General features: G+C 46.7%; 1 long non-coding RNA gene across 1 annotated transcript in view; it reads right to left on the bottom strand.

Annotated features, from left to right (window-relative positions):
• Window positions 1-13,418, bottom strand: part of LOC139275849 (uncharacterized) — a 29,777-nt gene extending 16,359 nt beyond the window's left edge. The window contains exon 1 of the long non-coding RNA XR_011595768.1: window positions 13,350-13,418. This is a non-coding gene — a long non-coding RNA (uncharacterized lncRNA). The remainder of the gene's footprint in view (window positions 1-13,349) is intronic.
• Window positions 13,419-21,934: the final 8,516 nt, after the last annotated feature.

A 21,934-nucleotide genomic window follows, 5' to 3' on the forward strand; every position in this document is an offset into this window, starting at 1 on the left:
GGCACTAGTTGGGAGCCACTCCCGGTCGGCCACGCAAGCAGCAGCAGAACCTGATGTGATGCTACATGAGTAAAGTATACACCATTGTGTGATGTAACCTTTATAGATACCACACCCACTCATACCTGACCAATAATATATGATAGATGATTGCTAAAAATGTTTTCTAAATAATGATGACCTCATGAGAATCATTGCAATGCAGAATTTAGTGATGGTCATGAAATGTGATGCCTGTGATGATTTTGATAGCAGTGCTGCTTTTGTCGTGTATATGCTGTGTGTAGCGCTGGAATCACCTTGTGACCCTAGCACCCCCGCCTCCTCTAATAACCTCATTTACGTTTTACAGCTCAGCCAGCAGCGCTGCCCCGTGCAAAACCACCGAGCCCAGAAGGTGGGGGAGCGGGGCCGGACTTGTTGGATGATTCCTCCATATGGTGCTGAGGAGCTCCGATTCTCGCCCATGGATCTGCTGAGTCCCTTCTCCACGGATGACAGTGCCGACTTTGAGGAGCCTGCATTGCCAAGCTCCATAATGCAGTCCACATCAAAGGCATCTAGTGCTCCTATGGCCATTCCTACCTCCACCGTGGAGGTACCGGGCCCAAGCACCTTGGCACAGGGCACCTGAGGTGCCTCCAGGACGCCGCCCACCAAGCGGAGGTTGGTTCAACGCAGCATGTCTGCTCCACGAGCGGCAGATCTGAGCGGGGACATGGTAGTCTTGTCCAGAAGGAGTGTTGACATAGGTCAGCAGATCCTACAGACAATGGGGGGCATATTCCAACTGCTGGCCAGCATATCCGCCACCATGACCGAGTACGTGACGCGGATGGCAGAGGCCCTGGAGGTGATAGCCAGGAACACTAGTTGCAGAGGCCTCCCTGTGGTCCCAGAGTACGGCACTGCACCCTAAGGTGCCGCACCCCCATTGCCAACGGCACAAGAGCCAGGAGGAAGATCTTGCTTCTTGCTTGGAGCACGTTCCCACCTTGGGACCGTCCTCTCCCGTATTTGTCCAACCACCGGTTCTGCCATCAACCTCCCCAATGAAGCAGTGCCCGAGGAGCTCCTTGGCCAGGCGGCTTGGAGTCAGGAGGGGAGGGGAAGGGGTAGAGGTGAGGAGAAGTGGAGGGGGGGGGGGAGGAAAGTGAGGTGCATGGCCGCAGGAGTTGTCTTGGCCATATTTTTATGTTGTTGTTGCTATTTTGTTGGGAGGTTTGGGGGAAGAGGGGAGGGGGCTACTTTGTTGGTTTGCATTTGTGTTGTGTGTTGTTGGAAATGTTGACCATTTGATTAATCTAAATGTTATAAATTTGTTTTGTGGTGGGTTGGGGTGGGGTGTTTTTTTTACAGTTATAATTATGATTTCATACAAATGTTCTCATTAAATATTTTTTATTTAACATAACCTTGTTGCGCATTGTCTCAGATAGCTGTGCCGTTACACACTGGTGATTCCATAACATGAAAGGGGATAATTAAACTTAATTTGAATCAACTTAAACTTTAACTGGCACCAAGGTGATGCACACCATTGGTGTATGAGCTGCAGACACAGCAGTGTTGCAGCTTTGTAATAAAACCAATGTTATTTCAAGCAAAGCGCTCATTTATGAGCTGCTGACGTAAGAGTCTTGCAGCTATGTAGCCACCACGGGCCCTTTCCTGCAGTCTAGAAGGGGGCGGGGGCATGGTTTCATCATCAGCCTGATTGTCTGGCCCTAGGTCAGCATCCACCGCCTCATCCTCCTCTTCCTCTTCCTCTTTCTCCTGAGGTGGACCAGCAGTCCCTTCTGGCAATTCTTGTCCCCTCCTAATAGCCAAGTTGTACAGAATGGAGCACACCACCACGAATTGAGCTACCTACTCAGGGTGGTATTGTAGCTCGCCTCCCGAGTGGTCCAGGCAGCTAAAGCGCTGCTTAAGCACTCCAATGGTTTTCTCCACGATATTGCGAGTGGCTCTGTGGCTCTCATTGTATCGCCTCTTGGCTTCTGTCTGGGTATTACACGGGAGGTGGGGGGTCATCAGCCAGGCGGCAAGGCCATATCCTTTGTCACCAAGCATCCAGCATTGACCTTGTGGCTGACTGGTAAACATGTCAAACCCAGCGCTCACACCCAGGATGTGAGCATCTTGGATGCTGCCCGGAAATTTTGCATTCACTGCCATAATAATTTGCTGGTGGTCGACAACAAGTTGCACATTCAGGGAGTGGAATCCCTTTCGGTTCTGAAAAACCTCTGCATCCTGAAAAGGTGCCTGCATGGCGATGTACGTACAGTCTATTGCTCCCTGCACCTTGGGGAAGTTAGGAATTTGGTAGAATCCTAGAGCCCTCTCAGTTTGAGCCTCCATCGTCATAGGAAAGCTGATAAAGTCCATCCTGCATACATAATGGGCTTCAGTGACCTGTCGAATGCAGCAATGTGTGGCATGCTGAGATATAGCGCAAATGTCACCAGCTGAGGCCTGAAAGGAACCTGATGCATAGAAGGAAAGTGCCGCGGTGACCTTGACCTCGACGGACAGTGCGGTTCTGATGGTGCTGGCAGGCTGTACATCTCCCCTGATGAGCTGGCATATCTCATTGATAACCTCTTTCCGGAAGCGCAGTCTCCTAAGGCATGTGTTATCAGACAAATTCAGGTAAGACCGCTTCTCCCTGTAAATGCGTGGGGTGTAAGGTCTGGTCCTCCTCATCAATTTGGCACATCTTAGATTGGGCACACTATGCTGTTGGATATATCTTCTGCCATCTTTAGCCTGCAGCATGTGCATAGTCATCAAGACAGGCTGAGAAATGACAGGCCCCATTACAATAACTATCAGTATTATACCTATTGTTCACAAACAATAAATTTTCCCACTAAGACACCTAAACTAAATTCCAATCGTCCACATAATAAGATGTTTGTTCAGATGTTCAAATCACCTTAAAAGAACTCCACAGTACATCAAAACTCCCCAGAAGTTGAAGCAGCCTTTTCAATGAATCGACCTGCGATTTACAAAATGTTGTCCATACCGCTGTGATTAGTTCAGATGAGTGTAATTTTTTCACAGCAGTTTTTTCGACGTTAAATATTTTCAGCGATATGTGTGCGAGGTGCCGAAAGAAACGTTTGGCGATATTTTGGCCATTAGTTTCGGCAATTCTGATCTTTACGACAAAAAAAAGTGGGTGGGTGGTATTATTATTTTTCGGCATTAATTACATGCCGTAAGTAACTCAGCGATATTTTGGGCGTTAGCTTCACCCATTCTGATCTTTGCGCCAAAAGAAAGTGGGCGGGCGGTATTATTATTTCTCGCCGTTAAGTACATGCCGCAAGTAACACTGGGCGATAAGTGAGCACTAAGTGGGCGTTATTTTCCATTTTGTGCCTAAATGAGCGATATTTGGGCGTTATACCTCATCTCAGCGTTAAAATGGATGTTAAGTGGGCGGTATCGATGGAACAAAAATGGAACGTCGACTGGTGTTTCCTGGTTGAGTGACCAAGCATCTCTTCGCAGGCACTGGTTATGGAGGCCTGAAGGGCAGACCAAGCGCTGTGGGCACTCTGCATCTCGGGGTCATCGAGGGTTGCCAGGTTGACAGTGAAGAGCTGGCTGTATAGGGCTCTTTTAGCTGGGTCTTTGAGTGCCCCGGCATTGATTTTTCTGAGGCATTGCTTCTGTTGCTGTCGTCGCTTTGGGGCTGACGTTCCAGGTCCCAAACTTCATTTTGAAGCGTGGAAGATGCCTGTGCATGAGTTATTTTAACGCGGGGTGGCTGTTGCATGCCAGTTACCACACAGGCTTAGCAGAGCAAGGTCTTGGTCTAGTGGCAAGGGGGTCCGAGATGACTGGAGACCAGCCTCTACTGTATGGGCCTAGTTGCCTACGGTGGGATGTGAGCTGTAACCTTGGCACTGAGCAGCACCTTCAGGAGAGGTGGTGGGAGATCTGAGGTGTGACGTGAGGAAGGGATGAGAGATACTGGGGCCCTGCTCCATTTTAGCTTCTCGAAGGGTCAGAGTGGCTTACCCGTGCCACATGCCCGATAGGTGCTCCAGACTCGCACTGCCTCCGTTGTCAAGGAGACTCTATAGCCCACTTTTATCAGCGTAAGAGTTTTAAAACATAGAAAAATTAAATTTTATCACTAATCAAAGTGGTAACAATGCAATTAGTGATGAGTTGGTAATGATTACGATGTAGAGACTACTTTGCCGAGATATTGTAATGTGTTATCCCTGACATCTAATATAGCCAGGGTATGAGATGGAGTATATTGATGGAGAATTTGACTGCCTGATTTCACAAGCTCTGGGTCAGCAAGACATCTTCCTATATAATAAATATGGGATTGCCTGGGACTTTTGTCTATTAACACTGAATGTTTAAGATGTGCTGTGACTGCAGCATGTTCGGAAGTCAAATGCAGGAACCACAAAGAAAGGCGAAACAGTATCCAATGTACAAGGGCCAAGAGGTGTCGAAAGTGCACGTGTGGGGGATTTGGCTTTTTTTTTTAATGCCCCTGAATATTATGCAGAGAAAAAGTGATGAAGAAAGAACAGGAATAACAGCAAAAGGAAGCATCTTTGGAACAGGAAGAAAACTTAGTGAAGAAGAAGTTAACTGAGCCAAATAGCTGTGGGAAATGTGATAATGGACAAAAGAAAGAGGAACTTTCATGAGAGAAGTGGGAGGTTAAATGGAGGGAAGTTAAACCATCACAAAAGGTACGTAAATGTGGAGAATTCATATTTGAGTTATGGAATAAAGAGGGGGATTTTGTACCTTTGCAAGATAAGGCTGATGATAGTGAATTTGAGGATATTTTATGATGCTTATGAGTAGTGACTTGAAATGAAATATCAGGTTAAAATGAGAAAGGTTATAAAGAAGTGTTGATGACAATATCACAGAAGAGAAAAGGGAATACAGTGGTGTGGTGATAGAGATTGGTACATTGGACCGTAAACTGCGGCCCCTCCGGGTGCGTACGACGTGCGCACACACCCGAAGAGGCCTCGCAAATGCTGGTTCTCGGCGTGCAATGCGCGTGTACCGAGAACCGTGTGGAAAGTATTTTTATCTAAGCTGATACCATACGGTATTTGTGTGCCTTTTGATTAAAATGGAGTCCTGGCCCTTCCAGAACTTTCTGCATTTTAGCAGTCAGCTTGCATAAACAGCTAAACCTGCTGTTAGATGGCTTGTGGCCATCAGACAGCTAGGAGACAAGTCATGCTGAGACAAGTAACCCCCCATGGTGCTCTCCTATTGTCTACACTACAGGAATTCCATGTCACCCCACCCTTATCTTCTAGCCATTATCTCTTTCCGAGACCTCATCCATTTGATGCAAACAGATAAACTGACCAGGAAATTGAAACAATCCTGACACAATACAAGACAGGTGATAGCCCATTACCTATGACTCATGGAGTAATGGCCGTTTGGCTTTCTGATAACCCTGACAAAAGGAAATATCTGGATACCATGTCAGGACCAGGATATAGTAATTAACTCTTTATCTGTATTCACTGACTGTGAGACAGAGCAATACACAGGGAGAGGCCAGAACTTTGGTTTTACTGTATAAATATCTTGTTAAACTGAACCATTTTGGAGGTTTTCACTTAGCCCTTGACTGAGTGTGACCTACCCCTTGCGAGCAAGTAAAGAAAAGAAACTTCTACCGGAGCTGTAAGTGTCGGAGTCATTCTTTTCGGAGGTCGAGATTTCGACAGTTATAACTTGGAGGTTCCACCGAGATACATACTCTCTGTCCTGTGAGTAAAACAGATACGGGCATAGTGCCTCTCCAGTGAAAGGCTTCAGTGGCCAAACAAGGTGAGCCTTTTGCTCACAAGAGGTTTCTTCACTGTTGAATCGCATATGTAATCTGTTGTCCACAGCGGAGGTACTGCATCTACAAGACTCGGCATTTAAAAGTTAAAGGTATTTTTTTTATAACCATTTCTTTCTCAGCTCGCCAGCAGAAGAGAACAGGTTCTGGAAAAAATCTCGAGACAGCCCGGGGAAGGTTTCAGTAGGTAAGGGAGCGCTAGTCGATCGAAAAGGGTTCCAGGTTCTTATGTGATAAGATTTTTATTGTTTTTAATTCGGAACGGGTTCTTATGTGATAAGGCTATTAAAAAAAAAGAAAGCGCAATCGATCAAAGAGTTTGGGTACGGAACCTTAAGTTTTATCAGTTTTTTATTAGGATAAGTTAAGGACTCGGTCTGTAGTGGCGTACAACGCAGACTGAGAATTTGTTTAGAGGTTATGATTTGTGTACTCGCGGGAATATTGTTTGTTGTCCTTGTATTACTGTTGTGTGCAACACCTTTGTGAGTCATTGCCATTAGAGAAACGGGAAGAGTCACTAGGGAAAATTGTGATTCGGGGAAAAAAAAACCCACAAGGATTGATTAAGAAAAGAAACAGTAACTGATCGATCAACTACGATTGGTTCGTGCCAACATATCTCACACACCCAGACTGAGCCCGAATTAAGAGCCTTTTCAGGCCACGTAACGGCCAGGAGAAGTGGGCGTAGAGAACTTGGTTGGCCGAAAGGATTGTGAGATCAGAAACTGTGGGAAAATCTTAATCATCCAGAATGGGGGCCGGAGCAAGTTAAAACACCACAAAAGGCACACCAGCCTATGTCATGCTCCAGAATTGTGGTCAGTCTTCAATTGACCAAAGAAACAAAAACGGTAAAGTGGACTAAGGGTGAAAACAGGCCATTTCCACCCGATAGTTCATTTAATTTAGAGAGAACAACTTGTCTCGAGGAGTGTCTTATAAACAGAGATCCAGGTAGAAAAAAAAAAGGAAAGTAATAGAAAAGGCCTGGGTTCCGATTCTTCAAGCCCATGTAAAATTAACAGAGGAAGTAAATTAAAAAAAAAAGAGAACCTGATAGTGACTTATGGATTCAAAAAAAAAATGAAGCTAGCAAAAGAAAAAGCTTTATTGAATGGAGACTTGTGAATGTCTTGTCTTTGAATGAGAGTGCGTGAATGTCTTGTCTTTGAATGAGAGTGCGTGAATGTCTTGTCTTTGAATGAGAGTGCTTCTGTGTTTTTTTTTTCTTTGTGTCTGGAAACCTGTTTGGAAAGGTTGTGGAGCTGCCTGTTTGTTTTAGCTCCACCCACTTTTTCAAACAAAGTGAAGTTTTTTTTAACCCTTCATAGTGTTGTCCTGTATGTGGGAAGTTTAAGACATTTTAAGTTAGAAGCGCAGGTGTGGATTTATTCGGATGAGAAGTTACGGAGCTAGGAAATGCACAAAGGATAGGTTTGTTGAGACATGGTCCCGGTGGTTAAAAGTTGTAATGACTTTTTTTTTTTAAAAAAGCCTTTGTGGGTCTCTCGAGGTGCAGGCTGGGAGAGTACACTTTCATTGTCCTTGGTGTAAAATCTTGGTACAAAAGCTTCTAGCTCAGTAAGAGGATTTTTTTTAGATAAAGAATGGCAGTACAATATTTGAATTGGGATTTTGAGATATTTCAGGTGATCTCCTTAATCAACATTTTGGGTGTATTGGAAAAATCTTGGGTTTGGAAGCCTTTTAATAAAATTAGAAAACAAGTACTTTACATTCTGTGATCTGTGAATCACTATAAGCATAAATGAGAAGTCCGTGTAACACACAGATTCGTCCAGTTCAGAAGCCCACACAAATGGAGGTGTGTCCAAGACCTATGAGCTGTGAATGAATCTACTATATTCTCACAATGCTTAAAGGATGTGGAATGAAGTATCCCGGAATGCTTTCCAGAGTCTTAAGCAGTCCCTCACTTCAGCACCAGCCTTGGGATTACCAGATTACACTAAGCTATTCAACTTATTTGTGCATCACAAGTCGGGTTTTGCACAATCTGTTTTGACTCAGTTACATGGGGACAGGCAGCGACCGGTAGCATATTTCAGTACCCAACTAGACCCAGTGGCACCGGACTACCAGGATGTCTTCCTTCATTGGCAGCAGCTTGTTACACTGTACAACAGGCTCAGACAATAACTCGAAATCATCAGACTATTTTGTATATCCCACACTCTGTCGAGATTTTACTTACTAAATGTGCCACCCAACACCTAACCTCCGCAAGAACCACTAAATACGAGGTCGAACTGTTATCAAATCCGAACCTTATCATCAAAAGATGTACTACCTTAAATCCAGCCAATCTACTCCCCACGGAAGACGACGGCGAACCCCATTCATGTGAAATGGTAACCGAATTAGTGACTAAACCACGTATCAATTTAACAGATGTACCAATGTGTAACCCTGATCTAGTGTACTATGTTGACGGATCAGCCTTACGAAATGATAGGGGCCAACCTAGAGCGGCTTATGCAATTGTAACTCAGTTTAATGTTGTCGAAACAGCCTCTCTTCCAGACTCCTTTTCAGCCCAACAAGCCGAATTGTTTGCGTTAACTCGAGCCTGTATTCTGGCTGAAGGACACAGAGTTAATATCTACACTGACTCCAGGTATGCTTTTGGGGTATCACATGACTATGGACAAATTTGGAAGATTCGCGGGTACCTGACTGCTTCAGGAACCCCTATCAAAAATGCAGAACAAGTGGAAAATCTCCTGCGAGCCATTCAATGCCCTTTGAAACTTGCCATTATCAAATGCCAAGCACATACAGGCCAGTCGAATGAGGTGGCACTTGGGAATGCCAGAGCTGATAATGCAGCTAAGTCAGCAGCTCTGTCGAAAGGGGGGATGCAGGTGTCATTGTTCCCACTAAGGAAAAATAATTGCTCAGACCCGCCACCCACTATTAATGACGTGCTGGCCTTTCAGACACAGGCCAGTACGGAGGAGGTGGTGACCTGGACGAAGGATTAATGTTATAAAAATCCAGAAGGAATATGGGTTCACCATGACGGCAGCGTGGTGGCCCCTAGATCCTTACTTCCATGGATTGCCCGATGTGTTCATACATTCACACATGCAGGCAAAGGGGGATTGGCAGATTATATTTTGGCAACTTGGTATGCACCAGGTATTTCGGCAATTGCAAAACAAATCTGTGAAAATTGTGTTACCTGTCAGACAATGAATCCGGGTAAGACGGAAAAAGTAGAATCTGCCTCCCACCCAAATCCAGTCGGGCCTTTTGTACATTTACAAATGGATTTTATTGAATTACCTATGTGTATGGGATTCAAGTATGTATTAGTTATTGTAGATGTGTTCTCTAGATGGATTGAAGCCTTTCCATGTAAAAAGGCCGATGCCACTACTGTTGCTAAATGTTTGTTAAAGGAAATCGTACCGCGCTTCGGAATCCCTGCTGAGCTTTCTAGTGATAACGGGTCACATTTCACGGGAACTGTTATAAGAGAAATGTGTAAAGCTTTGCAGATTAATCAACGTTTTCATTGCAGTTATCATCCACAATCAGCTGGACTTGTTGAAAGATATAATGGAATGCTTAAAAATAAGCTGGCAAAACTATGCAATGACACTGGACTGAAATGGACAGAACTGCTGCCCTTAGCTTTGATGGTAATGCGATCTGCAACCAACAGAACAACAGGCCTGTCACCGCATGAGATAGTTATGGGACGTCCCCAATGACTACCTTTTACAGCACCATTTATTGCAAAACAGATGGACATCCACAAAATGGAGGAAAATATGTTGAATTATTGTATTGCACTAACCAAATGTATTTCCAGCTTTCATTCACAGATAAATGAAGCCCAAGTCAAGCCAGCGGAAGGGAAGTGTCATAACCTGGAGCCAGGGGAATTCGTTTACATCAAGATTTTTAAAAGAAAAACCAGTCTACAGCCAAGATTCGAAGGACCATACCAGGTCTTGCTGGCGACCAATACTGCAATCAAGGTAAAGGAAAGACCAACATGGATCCACGCATCCCATTGCAAACGGGCACCCGACCAGGAAGAAGGGACGAAGGAATCAGAGGAACAGAAAAAGGAAGACTGAATAAGGAACTGTATGGACTATGGGGACTGATGGTGCTGGGCTTGACAGGGTTTTACTTCACATTATTGATTACACCAGGGGTACAGACCCACCACCGAAGGGAATTGCACGTAAACGTATTTATGGCACTGAGTCATAGGTATGCTCAAGAAAGAAACTTGTCGAGTTGTTGGATATGTTCCCATGTACCTGTCCACTCCAGGGGGGGTATTCCCCCGAGATCTGTCCCCTTTAACGAATCAGAAATGGTAGAATTGTTGACAGTGCAAAACAGGACAAAACTAACTAAGGGGCCAGAAACGAAGGAGCAAACAGAATGGAGGTCGGCAGGGTATAAACTTACAGCCTTCCAGGGATGGTACCAGCTCAATTATGATAATAACCATCAGCCTCCCTTCCTAAGCATTACTCCCAGAATAGGAAATCCTGAAGGTATAATATGCCTAGTGAGTAATGAAACTAAAGGACCAGAAATGGGACGCAGCAAGTGTTCCCAAATGACTAAATGGCAAGCCACAACTAATCCCACTGAGAGAAAGATAGCAACTGTTGGCTGGACAACGGTCCATAACAAAGCCCCAGGTGAAGGGTGGGAAGGTGAGACCACTCGAGTAGGGATAGTGCGAAAGGACCAGGAGCTGACGCCCTATAATTGCACCTACTTTATTTGTGGCCATAAAGCCTACCCATGGTTACCAGCCAACTGGACAGGGTCCTGTTACTTAGGATATGTGGTACCCCTTATCAGATCAGTAAGGACTCTAAGGGAGGCCTATGGAAGCCACAGATTTAAACGGGATTTGACGTGGCTAAACGGAATATTCAAGGTAATGGTGCCACCCTATGGAATAGCATCGACCGAATGGCAGTTACGGGAACTGGCTAACTTAGTAGAATCAGTAGCCAACGCAACTTCCCAAGCCTTTGAAGGGATAAATGACGAAATGGTAGCTATTCGAACAGTGGCTCTCCGAAATCGTATGGCCTTAGATTATCTCCTAGCCAAGGAGGGAGGAACATGCGCATTAATAGGTGGAGAATGCTGTACGTATATCCCAGATAAATCAGAAGATATCGGCAGTCTAGCTGAAAACATCAGGATGGTTGGGAGCCCTGGGGAAATCTGTGGTACAGGGTTTGATCATATTCCTGCTGATAGTCTTCGCCCTGTATCTATTATTTGTCATCGTTAAGTGTTGCTGTGTCAGGGTGGGAGAAACTATGTTACCTACCGAGACCACGGCTAGACTTATGGTAGCAACAACTGCTGAAGGCTCTTGTGTGGAAATGGAAATGGAGAGACTGTACAAGATCAGAATGGATTGAGTTGTCCTTGTGAAGGACAAAATGGGGGAATGTGGAAAGTATTTTTATCTAAGCTGATACCATACGGTATTTGTGTGCCTTTTGATTAAAATGGAGTCCTGGCCCTTCCAGAACTTTCTGCATTTTAGCAGTCAGCTTGCATAAACAGCTAAACCTGCTGTTAGATGGCTTGTGGCCATCAGACAGCTAGGAGACAAGTCATGCTGAGACAAGTAACCCCCCATGGTGCTCTCCTATTGTCTACACTACAGGAATTCCATGTCACCCCACCCTTATCTTCTAGCCATTATCTCTTTCCGAGACCTCATCCATTTGATGCAAACAGATAAACTGACCAGGAAATTGAAACAATCCTGACACAATACAAGACAGGTGATAGCCCATTACCTATGACTCATGGAGTAATGGCCGTTTGGCTTTCTGATAACCCTGACAAAAGGAAATATCTGGATACCATGTCAGGACCAGGATATAGTAATTAACTCTTTATCTGTATTCACTGACTGTGAGACAGAGCAATACACAGGGAGAGGCCAGAACTTTGGTTTTACTGTATAAATATCTTGTTAAACTGAACCATTTTGGAGGTTTTCACTTAGCCCTTGACTGAGTGTGACCTACCCCTTGCGAGCAAGTAAAGAAAAGAAACTTCTACCGGAGCTGTAAGTGTCGGAGTCATTCTTTTCGGAGGTCGAGATTTCGACAACCGGCATTTGCGATCTAGAGCGCACGCATCCCCGGGAGAAGGACAAGGACGGGGCAGAGATTGGGCTATTTGCCCAACTCCTGCCCAGCGAATGTCTTTCAAACTATTACGCCTAGTAAAAGCCCACTTTTACCAGCGTAAGAGTTTTAAAACATAGAAAAATTTAATTTTATCACTAATTTTATTTTAAAAACCCTGTCCATTACGGTAAGTTTATTTTTAACCCTATCAATTAATATTTTTTTTTTAATTCAAAAAAATAATGTTATTTCTAAAACATTGAATTAAATTCAATTTCAATTAATTTTAAATATGAGGTGTTTTTTAAATTTATTGTGTTGTGTTTCTGTGTTTTGGAAGTATTCTCATTGATAGTAATGGGAGTTCATACAAACGGAGCTCCCATTATTGTCAATGAGAATACTCTATGTTCATTGGTGGTCCAGGCCCACGTGATCCCAGGTTGAGCTTACCTTCCTGGGATGTGTGAGCCCATACCCTCGGCTTCAAATGGAGGCCTCAGACCGCAAGTCTACGTTCCTCCGGTAACTTTCCGAAAAATATTTTTGGTCGGAGGCGTCTACCCGCAGGAAGCCTCCGACTGCAATTTTCGGGCCATTATCCGGGGAGCATCCTATTGTGGTGGGCATGGGGACAGGGGCCTCCGAACCTTTATTCAGGTTCAGAGAGTGCTATTTTTTTTTAGAAGAGAGTGTTGTACTTGTATGGAGAAGAGGAAACCTCTTTCTCTCTTGAAAAATGAGGAAGGAAGGTGTGGAATGGAAGGGAAATGATGTATGTGTTGGGGTTAATTCAGTATTCCTTTTGTTAAAGGGTTAAATCGAAATTGCTGTGGAAGTACCTTCTTTAAAACAGACATGAATTTCTGGCAAGGATTTCAAACCCTATTGAAGGCTTTAAGTGAGCGTTTCAAGAGGAGGTGGTGGAGGTGGATCTGTGACTGAGGTTGAATCCTCCTGGACCTGCGTTGTGTCGCGCAAAACTGTAAACAGATACTTTCTAAAAAGGGTGTTCAATTTGATTGAAAACACGAAGGAGGTCAGGCGGCTAGAAATTCATTTTTGCCCAAGAATGGCCGGTATCATTAGAAAAGTTGGAGAATTAGCACCAGGCACTAATGCTTTAGACTGCATGCAAAATTCGTGCTCACTGCTCAAAAGAAATGATTGGAATCCTAATTCAAGTCTTAAAGCCCAAACTCATTGGCATTACATTCGAAAGCCCCAAATTTCCCCAGCCGCTCAGAACGGCGTATTTTGATGTGGTGCGCCGACTTCCTGGAGGAAAAAAAGCGCCAAAAATCTACCTTTAAATTTGGTCGCTCCCTCGTTGTCCGGATCCATCAGCACCACGCAGCAGAGCCTGGGGGGTGGGGGGAGGGGCCGGCACGGGGGGGTGGGGCTTGTGCCCAGCGTGTTTTGTAGTGCTGGCAGGGGCACACATGACCGTTTGAGCGTGCGCACATGCGCAGTGGGAGGTTCAATTTGCGTGCATGCGCAGTGTAACAGGAAGCTCGGCAATCGGCCAATTAAAGGAAGAGCGTCCTCAGAATAAGTGGTTATGGAGCATATATAAAGGTGAGGTCTGAATATTGATTTTTGTGGGGCTGAGGGAGTGGAAAGGAGTGCTGGATAGGCGTAAGAGAGATGTAAGTGTGATCTTTGAACATTACCTGCGTTTGAATGCAATAGACGAATGGCGCAAGAGCTTGTAAGATGAACCAAGAATTTCCTTCATGAGGAAGTGGAGAAATTAGTGACTGTCATTGAGGAGAAATGGCTGGAGCTGGATATCAGCAAGAGTGGTCCGTCAAAGGTCTCCCCCAAGGAAATGAGAAAAAGATGGAACCTCGTTGCTGAAGAATTCTCCGCTGTGGTCAACACCACAAGATCTGGAAGCCAGTCCAAGAAGAAATGGCAGGACATTGGTCAAGTAGTGAGTGTAAGTAATATCTTCATCTTTAAATTGAATTGCAGTGGAAAATGTGAGCATCTGTATGTGTCCCACCCATCAGAAGCGTATCATGTCTGACAATTAATATTTTCATCTTTGCAGAAGAAATTGGCCCTCAACAAGAGGAGAGAACTAGAACAGGAGGAGGTCTGCCAAATCTGCACCAACGGACACTCCTGAAACAGAGAGTTGCTGCCTTGCTGACTCGCACCGGCAGAAAAAGAATCAGCTCTGCACAAGCTGGACCCACATGTGAGGGTGAGGGTGAGGGTGAGGGTGAGTCATTAAAATGCATAGTGGCCCTTAAAATCAACCTGCTGACTGGCCTGCTACACATGAGACTACTCATGCCACCCTTCTGTGCTGCTAACCATTTGACTGTTGTGTTGTCTTTTGCAGAAGAAGACGACACTCCTCAAGATCCTGAGGATCCAGATGCATGCGCTCCAGACCAAGGTGGGTGGGGGGAGGAGGGGTCCATGGAAATGTGTGCTCAGGAGAATGCTGACAGCGATATTGATCAGGACATCTCACAGGTCATCACACTGCCAGAACCCTCCATTAGCTCCTTGGCAACCTTCCATGGGTTCACACCTTCCGAGGTTACGGGTCCGAGTGGCGGTTGGGAAATGCATTTTGGAACACCCAGTTCGCCCACTGTCCCAGCCTGCGCCTCACACTGGAGGGGTGCCACTAGGCAGACCCACGGCGAGGGGAAGGAGAAGCTGACCAGTCTCCTGAGAGGCAGCCCTCAGCAGAAGTTAATCAGGTTAATCAGGCATTGGGTGAGGAGACCAATGCCCTCACAAGATTACTCGTGGCGGCCGTCAGTGGGGTGCGTGATGAGGTCGCGACACTATCGGGTGAAATATCTGCACTAAGGCGGGAAGTTAGGGCAGGCATTTCAGAGGGTTTGCAGACGATGGCAGATGCCATGAGGGAGCTGGCTTCTGCAATAAGGGCACAAAGGCTGGAGACTCAAATGCCACTCCCACTTCACTCCACGCACCAGCCACCGGTCAAACCCAAGCCGGGCCCCCAACCACCACTCGCCCCCCCCCCCCCCCCCCCCCCCCCGCCACCATCACCAACCCTGTAAGGAAGTGCACTTTCCCTGAGATGTGGGTGAGGGATGGGTGCACACTTTCTTTCCTGTTGTTGTTGTTGTTGTTGGTGTCGTTGAAGTGCACTGTAAAATTTACAATAAAAGATATTTTGCATCAAAACTGAATTAGCCTCCATTAGGACCATGCAACATTTAGGGTCAACTGTAAAACGTAAAAATCCCTCATTCCTAAAGTGTTGCGTGCCTGCTGTCCGTAGCCAGTGCGTTCTGCATTCGGCAAAATGGGACTGTTCTGTTTTCTGTAGCTGATTTATCTTTCATTTATTTGTGGTGATGTTGCGCAGCTGTTGTGCTGAAGATGCTGTAATCTTGTGCTGATGTGAAGGTTTTTAGAGCTTTGGAATCCTCTAACTAACCTTCCCCCACCCCCTCCCTCCCTATCTCTGGCTACCTGCGCTGATTTCTTAAATGTAGGTAAGGTTTTTCTGTGCCTACAAAAGTGGCCACATACACTGGCCTAAGTTAGTTTGGAGTAACTTTCAGCTGGCCAAATTTGCTTCTATGGCCAGAAGAGGTGTAAGTGGCTTGCCACGCCCCCTTTTGGAGAGAACAAACTAAACTACAAAAAAACTTATCTAACTGACTTATTTTGAAGCAAGTTAAATGGGGAAATTTGCGATTTTTAAGTTACTCCAAAAAAAGCTACTTACTCCAAAAGAAACGGGGCAACTCTTAGGAAAATTTGGGCCCAAAGGGTGGACCAATATTGCATGCAGTCTAATCGCAAGTCATGATTGCCATAGGCTTTTTCCAGTTCTTAAAGGGGAGGTTCATTGATGCTGCAGAACCTCATTCTCAGTATTACTGACTGTACAGCTGCCTCAGCAAGCGGCAGCAGGACAAGGAGAAGGAGCCGGAGGATTGAAGCAGCTGTACTCATGGTGTATCCACGCCCAGGGAGAGAGCCCGCAGATTCTGCGATCAGCATTGGAGGCGTTGGTGTTCTCTGTGGAGAGATGGAGGGGGGTGATCAACCCGGCAAGTGGCAGGAGACCCTCACCACAAGTGTTCTGCACCATATGGAGGGAGGCAGCTCAGCATGTCTCGGGCAGCACTGTGGTCCCCAGGATCCACACAACACAGGACGAAATTTAACGACCTCACTTGGATGGTCAGGGTGAGTGAATGTGTCAACAAATGATACACACCACCATTTGAACCACAGTCGTCACACACTGCCCAAAGCACCACACCCTCAGCACTCACCCACCAACAATCTCTACCTACCCACACTCACACCCACATCTCACACCTTGCACACAATGGTAGCTATTCCACTATGGCAGGCACATCACCCAAACACATTGCTGCACATTCACTCACACACTTTCCTTTCTCTTGCAGACCAAGATGGTTCACAACAGGAGGGAGCAGGAGCACGCAGGCGGGGGACAAGCTGACACCCAACCACTGCGTGCGCTGGAGAATCGAGTGCTGCAGATCATTGGGTGCCAGGTGGTGGGTGCCGCGGCCACCGGCGACATTGACCCCCTTGGGGACAACAACGGTTTGTACATCCCCACTCCTTCTTCTCACATCCCACTTCCCCCTCACCCCACAAGCGTTTTGCAATTTCCAGCTAACCATGCATGTATTTCTCCCTTCCTGACCCCCTCTCCTCACCTTAAAGTCTTTATGCTTTCAGATAATGAGCAAGCACCTGAGCAGCCAGTCCCTGCGGGCATTGTAGAGAGCAAGGCGAGGGAAGAGGAGGAGAAAGAACACATTGCGTCACTGCATGTCTCACCTGCAGGCAGCAGCTCAGATACTGGCACCACGCGTTCTTTAGAGGCTGGTGTAGTAGCGGGATCTGCACAGGGTGAGGCACCGGGGACGGGTGGGCTGCTGCAAGGCCAGGGGAAAAAGGATAGCTCGGGGGGCCATCTCCCCGGGAGGGTGAGTTCACGCGCGACTTCTGCTGCACAGGACTCAGCTGAGGACCTCGATGGAGAGGTGTTTAGAAGGGTGACGGGCCATGCACACGGAGATGATAGATGTAATGTCAAGGGTGCCCAAGGGCCTCTCGGTAATAAGGAGTGTGGAGGAGTCCGCCTCCAACATTGCACAAGGCTCTGCGCAAACCATGGAGCCCATCATTTCCAGTCTGCAATGGATGGTAGACTCCCAGAGAGACCGTAGTGACCCAGACCTGATGCTGCGTGTGATGGGCGATCTGGCAGATTGCATTGCAGCACAGGGGGGAGAGACACAATGTCTTAGTGCTGTAATGTAGTCTATACTTGGTGGCATCCAATCTCGGACTGCTCTCATGCCGTCTCAGCTTGATGCCACACAAGCTCTGACTGCTGCCATCGTGGCTGGGTCGACCACAGTCGACTGCCGCTTAAATGGTGTCGCAGCAGGCCAGCAATCTGTGCTCCAACAGATTGGTGGGGATGCTGAAGTGCTGTCCCAGGGAAGTGGCAGTGGGTCAGTGGAGCAGGACCCTGCTGTTCTATCTCAGTATGACAGCATTCCTGCTCCTACCACTGGCCTTGTCGCTGCCTTTCACCCAGCCAGCCCAGACTGCCGCCGCCCAGCCTGAGGTGGTGCATCTACAGCTGGGCCTTCCAGGCCCAGAGCTGGTCGAGGGCATCCTACAAGGCCATCTGAAGTCTCCCTCTTGGAAACTCAGCAGCCTTCCACCAGTCCTGCTGCAGCCACTGGGCCAACACTTCATAGGAGCACTAAAGTAGGCAAAGGCACAGTTTCGAGAGGCACTAAGGGATTGCACAAGGGTGAACAGTTAATATTGTTGTTGCAAATATATGTTCACTGACTTTTGATCAATTTATTAATTTAGTTTGGATTCTTTTGTGGTGTCTCTCATTTCAGCTTTGCATTGTGATATGGCTTGTGACAGGGATGGAATGATGGGGATGTGGTGAGCAACGGGGACCTGGGGTTTACTTCATTCGAACCACAGTCTGATGAGGCAGTCACGGACTGCCCTTCTGGAAGGCCTATTGACTGGCTGCCTCCTCCCTCGCTCCTGTTCCTCTTCCTCTTCATCCTCCTCATTTTCCTCTTCCTCCTTGTCCTCCTGCTCCTCTCCCTCTTCCTCCTCCTGAGGTGGTCCCACAATCCCTGGTGGCAAGGGCTGGGCCCCTCATGATGGCCAATTTGTGGAGCATGCAGCAGGGACACCCACTCATCCAAGTGCTGGAAGGCTCCTCCCAAGCGGTTAAGACAGTGGAACTGTTGCTTCAGTAGGCCGATGTTCTCTCCATGATGTTCCTGGTGGCAGCATGGTGCTCATTATGAGTGCTGGGCAGGACTGTTGGGGTTGCGGTGGGGAGTCATGAGCCAGGTGGAGAGCGAATAGACCTTGGCTCCGATCAGCCACTCGCGAGCTTGATGTGGCGGCTGGAAGAATGCTGGCACATAGGTCTGGTGCAGGATGGAGGCATCGTGGCTGCTGCCAGGGTAACGGGGATTGACTTTGAGGATTCGCTGTGTGTGGTCACACATTAAGTGAGTGGAAGCCTTTGCGGTTACGGAAGATCTCAGGATTGTTATGCCGTGCCCGCAAAGCAGCGTATGTGCAGTCAATGGGGCTCTGCACCATGGGGTATCCTGCTATCCTGGCAAAGCCACATGCACGCTCGTTCTGCTTCTCTCTGGTAATGGCGAAGGAAATGTAGTCCCTTCTCCTCTGTGACCTCCCGGATGCAGCGAAGGACGGTGAACTGCAACATGTTATCTATGTCTCCTGTTGCAGACTGGAAGGATCCACTGGCGAAGAAATACAGGGCGACGGTGACCTTGACTGAGAGCTGTGGTTGCCCTGATCTGAGGCTGGAGGTTTGGTTGCAGGAGGTGGTAGACTTCTGTGACTACCTCCTTGGTGAAGCAGAGTTTTCTAATGTCCTGCTCCTCACTTAATTAGAGGTAGGAGAAGTGCTGTCGGAATGCCCTCGGAGGATAAGGCCGCCTATTGATGGCCCTCCTCCTCCCTCTGGTCACATGGTCCAGTCTTTCCTGCTGCCTCCGCTCCCTCTGCCGTAGGGCGAGGTCGAGTGTCAGTACCTCCCCCATTCATGTAACCAAGTGTAGCTGTTTGATTTTTTTTTTAAAAGATAAATGCAGCTACTTTTTAATTGCAACAACACTCCTGATACTAAATAATGTTGATATTACAAAATGAGGCTGTTGCACTACGTGAAACTGACAAGAAAGCACTGAAATTCCACTAACCTACAGGTGCAACTCATTATTGATGATTCTTTTACTTACGTCTCTGGAGCCGGCTTCCTGTTGCTTCACGGCAGCTCTCCCTGTTGCTATTTCCTCCAGGTGCTAATGTAGGTGGCGACAATCAATTTCACAGATCGGGCACTCAGTGAGCGTTGCACACTCACTGACATCACACTGACCTGGCGTTGAGGCTCCCGGCGATAACTATTAGCGGCAGTGCTGCAGTGGGGGGAAGATTCGGTGTGCAGCTTTGGATTCGCCTTGCCCCGGCGATAATGTTCTAGCGCCCTGGCGCTAACTTGGTGCGAGAGCATTATCGCCGGGGTTAGGTGAATCCAACGCCAGACCACGAATCTGCTGGCACTAACGGGAGGCGCTATGGTACCAACATTTTCCCCCAGAAAGTTTATGGAAGGTTATTCATGCTGGATGTGGAATCTGAGGGATAGCAGGTAAGATTAACATATGTATTGACTGAATGGGAGTTAGTCACAAGAACTTAGCATCCTTGGGAGATGTGAATGAGCTTCTCCCTCGACCAGTGACTTACTCCGGTGGACCAGCTTCATTGTCCGGAATCTTCTGAGATGTCGTCACACTAGACTGCACTTGTGGGACCTGTTGTGTTGTCACTTGTGCAGGATTTTATGGTGCCTCTGAAATGCTGCAACATGAGATCCAGCTGCCATACCTGTCAGTATTTAACACCTTCACATTAGCTACGGTTTGAGGGTATGTCCTCACGTTGACTTTGTCATCACATTGTTTAATGATTCAACAGCAGAGTATAGGAACAATGGAAACATTAGGAACAGGCGTAGACCATTCAGCCCCTCGGGCTTGTTCTGACATTCAATTAGATCATGGCTGATCTGCAAATCAACTCTATTTTCCTGCCTTTGCTCTGTATCTCTTGGTACACTTACTGAAGAAAAATTTATCCATCCCAGTCTTGAAAGCTCCAATTGTTCCAGCATCCACAACCTTTTCTTGGAGAGTTCCAAATTTCTACTCCACTTTGTCTGAAAAGTTGTATCCTGATTTTGCTCCTGAAGGGCCAAGATCTAATTTTAAGCTTATGCCACCTTGTTCTTGGTTCCTCCACCAGACGGAATAGTTTCTTTGATCGCGATTTTCCCTACTTCGGCGGGTCCATGGCGGGCGACATCGGTTGCGTGTCTCAGCCCCACTGTTAACTCCATCTTGGCCTCCGACATGAGTTTCCCCTGATTGGGCTTGTTAAGCCCGTCCAGCAAATGTTCCAACCAATTGAAGGTAACGGGTTAGATAACGTCATTTGATGACTCGTCATCAGCCGGTTTCCTGAAAAGGACCAAGTGCAAATTTACTTTGACATTTGTGCTGTCAGTGTTCTACAGCATTGAGGTGCTGCAAACACTGACCCAGGCTCTCCCACGACTCCCTCCATATGCTTGTGGAGGGTGTCAGCATGCAGGGTAGGCCTCTTTCCTTCCAATGCCTTCCACACATCACAGACCACCTTTTTTGTTCTTTCCTCCTCTTCCCCCCCCTTTCCCTGCCTCTGTTCTTGCATAAAACTGTTGCATCTCAAACATTTTGCAGTTCTGATGAAGGGTCATCGACCTGAAACGTTAACTCTGTTTCTCTCTCCACAGATGCTGCCTGACCTGCTGAGTGTTTTGAGCATTTTCTGTTTCTAACCTATGGTCACTGTCCCCAAGGGTGCTATGTCTTCCATTTTCTGTCAATTGTCTGGATCACTCACCATTACCAAGTTACTACTTGCATGGCCTCTGATATCTCCTCTGACACACTCTATTTTCTCTCATGAAGCAATCATGGATTACTTTATCAACTCGGGTCTGAACCAGTCAGGCATTTCCAATTTTATATTTGGTTGATTAAAGTCCCCGATTAAAATAGCCTTCCTGTTTTCGCGTTCAATTTTCATCTCTTCATGGAATGAGCTGCCTTTCTGCCTATTCTAACCTGGTGGTCTGTGGCAAGCCTCTAGTGTTAGCATTTGTTCATTACTGTAATCTCCTGAGTAACTTCATCGGCATTCTTATCTTTCTTGTTAATTTCTCCAACTTTAATCCAACTAAAAATGGCTGTGGATTGAAATTTTCAAGACTGAGATCGATAAATTTTTGTTGGGTAAGGGTATTAAAGGATATGTAGAAAAGGCGGGAAACTGGAGTTGCTGTACAGATCGACCACAATCTTATTAATTGGCAGAACAGGTTCGTGGGGCTGAATGGCCTACTCTTGCTCCTACGTTCCTACAACAGTGCTAGCCTGGCCATTTCACTGACCTGTGTGGACTCACTTGGATTGATAGCGGTGTTGGGCCATAGCGCAAAATGGGCATTGGTGAATCGACAGCCCGTTTTACCATCCGTCCAATTCTCAGGTGGGCTGCAAAAAATGCTGCCGGCTTGCTATCATGCATTTAATTAAATGGAGCAACATCAATGTCACCCCCACTGAGTATGCTGCAGTGCGCTCTCCCTCAATAATCCCCTTGCTTTTGGCTGCCCCTTTGTGCTCCTTCAAGATCTTTTCTAAGGCCATTAATCTTTAAAATTTATGATCGACAGTTTTCGCCTATCTTCCTCATCTATTATACCTGA

This window comes from Pristiophorus japonicus, chromosome 11, assembly GCF_044704955.1.
Source record: "Pristiophorus japonicus isolate sPriJap1 chromosome 11, sPriJap1.hap1, whole genome shotgun sequence".
NCBI lineage: Eukaryota > Metazoa > Chordata > Chondrichthyes > Pristiophoridae > Pristiophorus > Pristiophorus japonicus.